Source organism: Beta vulgaris, chromosome 1, assembly GCF_026745355.1.
Source record: "Beta vulgaris subsp. vulgaris cultivar EL10 chromosome 1, EL10.2, whole genome shotgun sequence".
NCBI lineage: Eukaryota > Viridiplantae > Streptophyta > Magnoliopsida > Caryophyllales > Amaranthaceae > Beta > Beta vulgaris.
The window spans coordinates 58150514-58157621 of NC_079202.1; positions in this window are offsets into that span (position 1 = coordinate 58150514).

Here is a 7108-nt window from a genome sequence, read left to right on the forward strand (position 1 = left end):
TAAGTTTCCAATGAGAGATAATGGGAAAACAACTTTAATTGTTTTGAGCAAACTTGTGTCAATATTCTAGCTAGTTAAAAAAATTCTAAGTTAATTTATAAACAACCCTTTTACCAATTGTTTAGAACGAAAAATAGTTATTATTTCCACATTATTAAGGCTATGTTTGGGGAAGCTATAAGCATTTCAGGTGACTTAAATGATAAGGTGCTACAATTTTAAGTCACCTTAAGTCCAAAATTTGACTGAAATTGAGTTGGAGTAGAATATAGCTTCTGAGATCAGGTGCTGAAATTATTATTATTATTATTATTATTATTATTATTATTTTATTTTCATCTTTTTTTTTTTTGATAATTTTCTTTTTATATTTTTAAGCCTAAAAAGATATCTTCTTTTTATGTTTTTAAGTTTAAAAAGATATTTCAGCTACAGTCATAAATAATATTACCAAACAAGTTATGTAAACAGCTAGCTTAACAGTTTTAGTACCTTAACAGTTTCAGCTGCTACCTAATCAGTTTTAGCCACCTTATCAGTTTCAGCTCCATTTCAGTCAGTTTTGCCAAACATAGCCTAAGTATAATACAAAAAACACTCGGTTACTATTGATTACTAAAATTAGGTTTAGTTATCTAAGTAAAAGTCCAAAACTTAGGGTTATATGTGATATGTCATTGAAAATACTCATAATTAGTTGCAATACTTCCTGTTTTTAGGTGTTTCAATTTCATATTGCAATGATATCTTTTCTATTATTCTTTTTCTATATTATGTCTTTCCTCAGATCATCCAATGAATCTTTTTTTCCGTATTTCTATCTCTTTTCAAACCTTTACTAATGTATCCTTTTTCTAAATCTTGCAACTAAATTGGAATAGATGAAGTATTTTATAAGGCACCCTTATATAAAAAATCATAACCAGAAAAAAATGTATAAATTTTTTGGGTGAAACTGTTACATGCCATAATTTATGGTGTAACAACCCACAAAATACTAATTCTTTTGTGAAAAAAACGCAAATGACATGAAATAAATGACAAAATGACATGAGATTCATGTTATTATATGTATAGTCCATGTTATTCTTGTTGGAGTTTATGTCATTATGTATGTTACAGAATAAGTTATGGTGTAACATGTTATACCCAAGACGCACTCAAAAAAACAAATCCGGCCAGTTGTTAGTCTTCCTAATAAAAGGGGTAAAAATAAGCTAGTCGGTTAAATGGTTGCTAAATGCAACCTCACTTTACTAAACACAACCCTTGAAAATATCCAAAATACCCCTATTCCTCGTAACCCTTTTCTCCCTCTTCCTCTCTCGTCCAATATTTCACCCAATTTGCACCCAATTTTTCCCATAATTTCACCCAACTTCTTCATAAAGTGTGGTTGCATTTAGTAACCCGGTTAAAATTTCTCCACTTGACAATGGAGAAGCTAAGGCGTCCACACAAACTAAGCTTATTAGCCAATGCTGACAATGCATGCAAATTGCCACTGTGCCCATAATATATATCAAAACTCAAAAGTCCAATTTCATCCTTACGCAAGTTGCAACTAATTATTGAATTGTCAACTTTCCCATTACTGTGCCCACGTACCGTGCCCATAAGTGTCCCACCGTGCCCATAACACACTACTTGTATAAATAGGGTTGGGCAAGCCGGACGAGGGACATCTTCATCCAATATTCATTGTTAGGAATTCTTCAGTATAAACACACTTTAAATTAATTAGCAATTTTCCAAATCAGAAAATGGAGGGCAAGAAGAATTTGTTGGCAATCATTCTCATTCTTGCATTGGGTAACTAATTCTGCCATGCAAATATTGTTTTAGCTTCTACTTCTATTATTCTAATCTTTTGTTTGAATTCTCCATTTTTTTTTTTTTACAAAATAAGGAGTTACAAAAACCATTTCTATTGCACCATCGGGTGTATTATGATCAGATTAATATACAAACACTGTTTTTATACTAATTTTGAGAGCTCTAAACGAGATTTTTTTAAAAATCTTTTGCTCGTTTTGGAGAGAATCAAATGATAATAAAGTACGTAGTCTTGAGTGATACAACAATACATCTTCAACTTGAGCATCATCATGAACCTGACTCAATAATAATGTCATTGTCAACTACCTATATTTTGTAAAATTTTGGATATTAAAGATTATATCCAACGACTTAAAATTGAATCTCTTCTATACATCATTGCTCTTATGAGAAAATTTAATGTAACTCAGAAGTTTTCACCTAAAGGCTAAAAGAATTCAAATATTTCATGCTTACACATACAATAATCTTGCATGCATGCATGAGGCAAACCCCCGTGACTAACGTGAAGTCACGTACATGCATGAAACACTTTAAATTATTTCGAGTGTTCTATATTTTAATAAAAACATCGTTGTGGATATCATCAAACGTTTGCAGTGCAAATGATGGCTCAAAAAGGACAAGGATGCAGTGATGTTGGTCAAGGTTGTGGACTTTTTACCCGCTGTTGTGCGGGTTCTCTATGCTCGGACAAACTTGGTGGAGGTACCTGTGAGAGAGGTAAATCACCTTAACCTTTGAAAAATAATATATATAGAACTATTCTTATTTTGTAAATTATAAATATCGATCAATGGTCATCACTCTAATCGAAGGAATTTTCCAAATCTAGCACTTTGCATCATTTTTTTTATTCATATGAGCCACGAAGGCCGTACAAAGTACAAACAAGGGGGAATTCGAACTTGTGACCTATCGTTCACAGCACCTCAATCTTAACCACTGAGCCAAGACATCCTTGGTAGCACTTTGCATCATGAAAGTTAATAAATATAGTTTGTTAGAAAGGATTGAAAATCATATATATAGTCACATTATATTGGAGGAATAACTTTCCAAATTTATAGTGTTTTATTTTATTTTTTTACATGAGACAGGAGTAGTAATTAATGACTTGATGCTGTTTTTTAATGGGATATGTCAAAATAAATTCTTTTTACGTAGCTTTTGCTCTTATTTTTGGAACCATTTTGTTTTCAGATCCTTCTCGCTCTTGTATAATGCCAATACCTTGCAGCACTCGTTTTACTCTCTTAGGGTTCTTTTTTGGATGATCGGACTATATACTTTCTGTTTCATATTATTCGATACAATTCTTAGTTCACGGACTCCTATGTAATTTTCGGAGAAGAAAGATGTAGAGAATAAAAAGAAAAAGGACCCATGTGAGAGGAGAGATATAGAGAGAGAGTATCTATTGTCCAAAATAGAAGTGTAGCAAGTATAATAATGTGAAACTTGTAGCGAGTATTATGAAACTAAGGGAGTAAATTACATGCAAGTTGTTGCTTCTATCCTTCTTGATATTATGATGTGTTTGATCGACTCCTTTGCTTGAATATACCAAACCATATGAACGAGATCATGAGCTAATTAGATTAACGTCCAGTTAAGCCAAACACTTAGATATTATTATTGCCTTCTATTTAATTCATTCTAGCTTTTCATTATATTTAACTTAAACTAAACATGAACCATAGGCGGCTAAGGCCATGTGCAGGGTGAGCAACTGCACAGGGCCCCCAAAATATAAGGGTCCAATTCTATTAGTTGTTCTCCTAAAGAGGAAAAAAAACCTAACTCTATTTACAGACTATTTCTTTCTAATTTTACAGAGTGCAATGTTGGATGCAAACATAAAGAGATTGATTTGTAATTGGCGTTTCTTCTCCTTCTATTCTCCAAAAAAAAGACCATTATTAATGACTTTTCCATCTCTTCCTATTCATCAAAAATAGTTTTTATAACTTAATCTAGCACAGGGCCCCTAATTTTATGAGACGGCCCTGACATGCACTAAATTCTTTTAAAACTTTTAGTGGTCAATTATTTTAACACGTAATTGTATATATCGTTCACTTATAGACATGTATTTTTGCAGACCCGAACACAGTATGCAGGAGTCGAGGAGAAAGTTGTGGATTCTTTGTGGCGCAATGCTGTGGGACATTAGTTTGTTCAAGCACTGTTACTACAGGCGTTTGTCAGTAATAACCCAAGTCACACAAATCAAACGACTACAACATCTACAACAACATGATTCCCCTACGTTCTCTACGAACTTAATTAATAAAATTCTGCATGCAGAAGTTTTAATTTCCATCATTATGTTTAATATTGGCTGCTTTGATGTCAAGTAGTCTTGCTTTGTATTTATAAAATAAAGTGAAAGTGTTGTTAATTTCATGGTATGTACTAGCTTGCTAAAGCTAGTGACTTTATATTATAAATTTATAATACTTTCATGTTCAAAATGTATGTTTGCTAATAAAGTTTTATTTGAAACTTCTTTATTTGGTAATTGTTTGATATCCCGGATTTTCAGAATCATAATAGTGTTATCATTTAGTTGATTACCTAAGAGAGCCGTTACTTTTAATTTAATTAAAATTAGGCAACGACTTAAGTCTAACAACAAAAAGAGAACGGATTGAATATGGTAAGTTAACTCGTTTAATTTATTTAGTGAACAATTTAATCCATTCAGTGTTTACATTCTTTAATCAATAAAGTGACTAGTTTAGTCCAGTCAGTTTGACTTCCATCTTATTTTTTCAAACCGTCTCATGTAGTTCAAGATTGAAAGGGAAACAAAAAAAGGAAAAGAGAAAGAACGACTAGGTTGGTGCAAGATGTCTATGGATAGTATTGAGTTAGAGTGAGATGGAAAGGGTTTGCTAAGATAACGTAGTCTTGGATTTGTCTAAATACATACTTCCCCGTTTTGTTTTATATAGGGAATTGGCACGGGGATTTAGGAGAGGAGACAGATATAGAGAAAGAAAAGTAGGGACCGGTGTGATGAGGAGAGAAATAGAGATAAGTAAATACCATTAAAATAACATTTTATTTATTTTGGAATGGTCTAAAATTGTGAGTGTTTTTTTTTTTAAGAACAGAGAAAGTATCAATATTAAACCGCACATTTTAATAAGTCAGGAACTTTGTTTGGATCCTGGACATTATAGCTTGACTTTTTGTTGTTTGAGTTATATTGAAACTTTATATAAAAGTTCCAAAAATCTTGTACAAGGTAGATTCACAACATGTGAGTCATGAACAATATTGTATATCCCATAGGGACTATGTCCTTTTCCGAAAGGTAACCCTTTACATTCCATAATAAGTTAAATGTTCAAGAATGTTAAAAGGGATTATTGTCGCGAGAATGAATGAATGATGGTGATTGAAAGGCGTGTAAATCATAAACCAACTGTGCCACTGGGAACATACAATGATATAAATAAGGAAAATTCTTATAGTAGTCTTTAACTTTGACTTTTTATCATTAGTAGTTAAAAAAAGTTTGATTATCATAAACAGTCTTGAGATTTTTGGCTATACTTCAAAATGATGCGTTAATAGTGAGTTTTCGTTAAAAACAATGGTTGAAATAAAGGGTTATTTTTGAATTAAGTATGGTTCCATAAGGTAGAATGATATGAGTTTCCTTTATAAAATCTATTGTGCCTTCATATCTTATTAAAAAGTTATTTCACTCGATTTTACAAAAGATATGAACAAAAGAAAATTGTCAAGGACGATTTATGTTATTTTAGACATTAGAGAGACCTTAATTGCAATGAAAACAACCTTTTTAACGATTGTTTATGGCAAAGTATAGTTATTAATACCACATTTTCAAATATAGTTAAAACCTCAAGGTTATTTATGATAATCAAACTTTTTATTTTTTTTGCTGCCAATGATTAAAAAAAAGCCAAAATTAAAAATTACCACTGAAAATTTTCCGATAAATAAAATCACTCAAGAAAAAGTTAATGTGTAGGCTAACAAAATAACTGAAGATCTTCAAACTTTAGATACATGAGACAAAAATAAAATCATATATATGGTAACGGTTGATGAAAAGAAGAGAGAGAACTAGAGTTGTGTGACACACCGTCGGCCATGGTGGATTTAGTTTGCTATTAGTACCATTGTCATCATTTAACACTTTCGAGTTTCATCTCTCTTCCTCTATAAATGGTTGGTCAATGAGTGAGTTTGTAGAGGTTTTTGTGATGTCAACTAAGTTAAAGCACTTTTAAGTTTGTAACTTTTTGTTTGGGCTCAATTGATTAATAGCCCAATTAGAGCATAAAAAGCCTCCTAAAGGCCCTGGACATGTGGTAAAGGGTCCCACCACTAATTTGACATAATGAAGAGTTTGGAGATCCATTAAAGGGCTAAAAAAGTCAATTGCCTAAAAAGACAACATAGCCATTGACCTAAGAAAGCCCACTAATATATCTGTGTGAGAAATCTCACACATTATATAACAAGTATTGGATTCTCACCTAACAAACTAGAGCATCTCTCTCTAGACTTTCTCTCTCTACCTCGATCATCAACTGACTTGAGTGTCGGAAGGGCGATCCTGGAACAACCCCCGGGATAGTCTAACCTTGTTTTGCAGATTTTCGGTGTACGAATAATTAGCTCAGGTCAACGCTCTTAGGCCCACTCCTACTCAACGCACATTAGCATCCTTAATTTCTAGACAAAAATAGTTGGGCGTTGCCTGTGGGGAAAGTACAAAAGTTACTTCGCCACCACTCATCAAGATTTACCTCATTGCTACTCAGCAAAACTCACCTCGTTGTTACTCAGCAATGGCCCCAACCAAGAGCACTCACAACAAACAACTTTCAGCACAGGCCCAAAGATCCAAGCGGGAACTCTCATCTTCTCACCATAGGAGATCAAAACGGGGACCTTCGCCTCCCCCCATAGGTCTCCTATAGTCCAAACCATGGACCCCAACCATTAACCTTCCAACGGTGACCATCCATCCCCGTCAGAACAAATACAACCAGCCGACCCTTAAACCCTATTCGCAACAAATATCACCCTCATAGATACTCAATTTCAACAAACTCTACAGCTTAGCATAATGGATATGCTAACCGTCATTCAACAAGGACACGCTCAACCTAACCTCTGTGTCCCCCCGAAACTAGGGACCAAGTCCAAGTACGCTCCATTGGTATGCAGGCCAGAATTCTTACTAATATCTATTTTATATGGCTGCAAGGGAACTCGT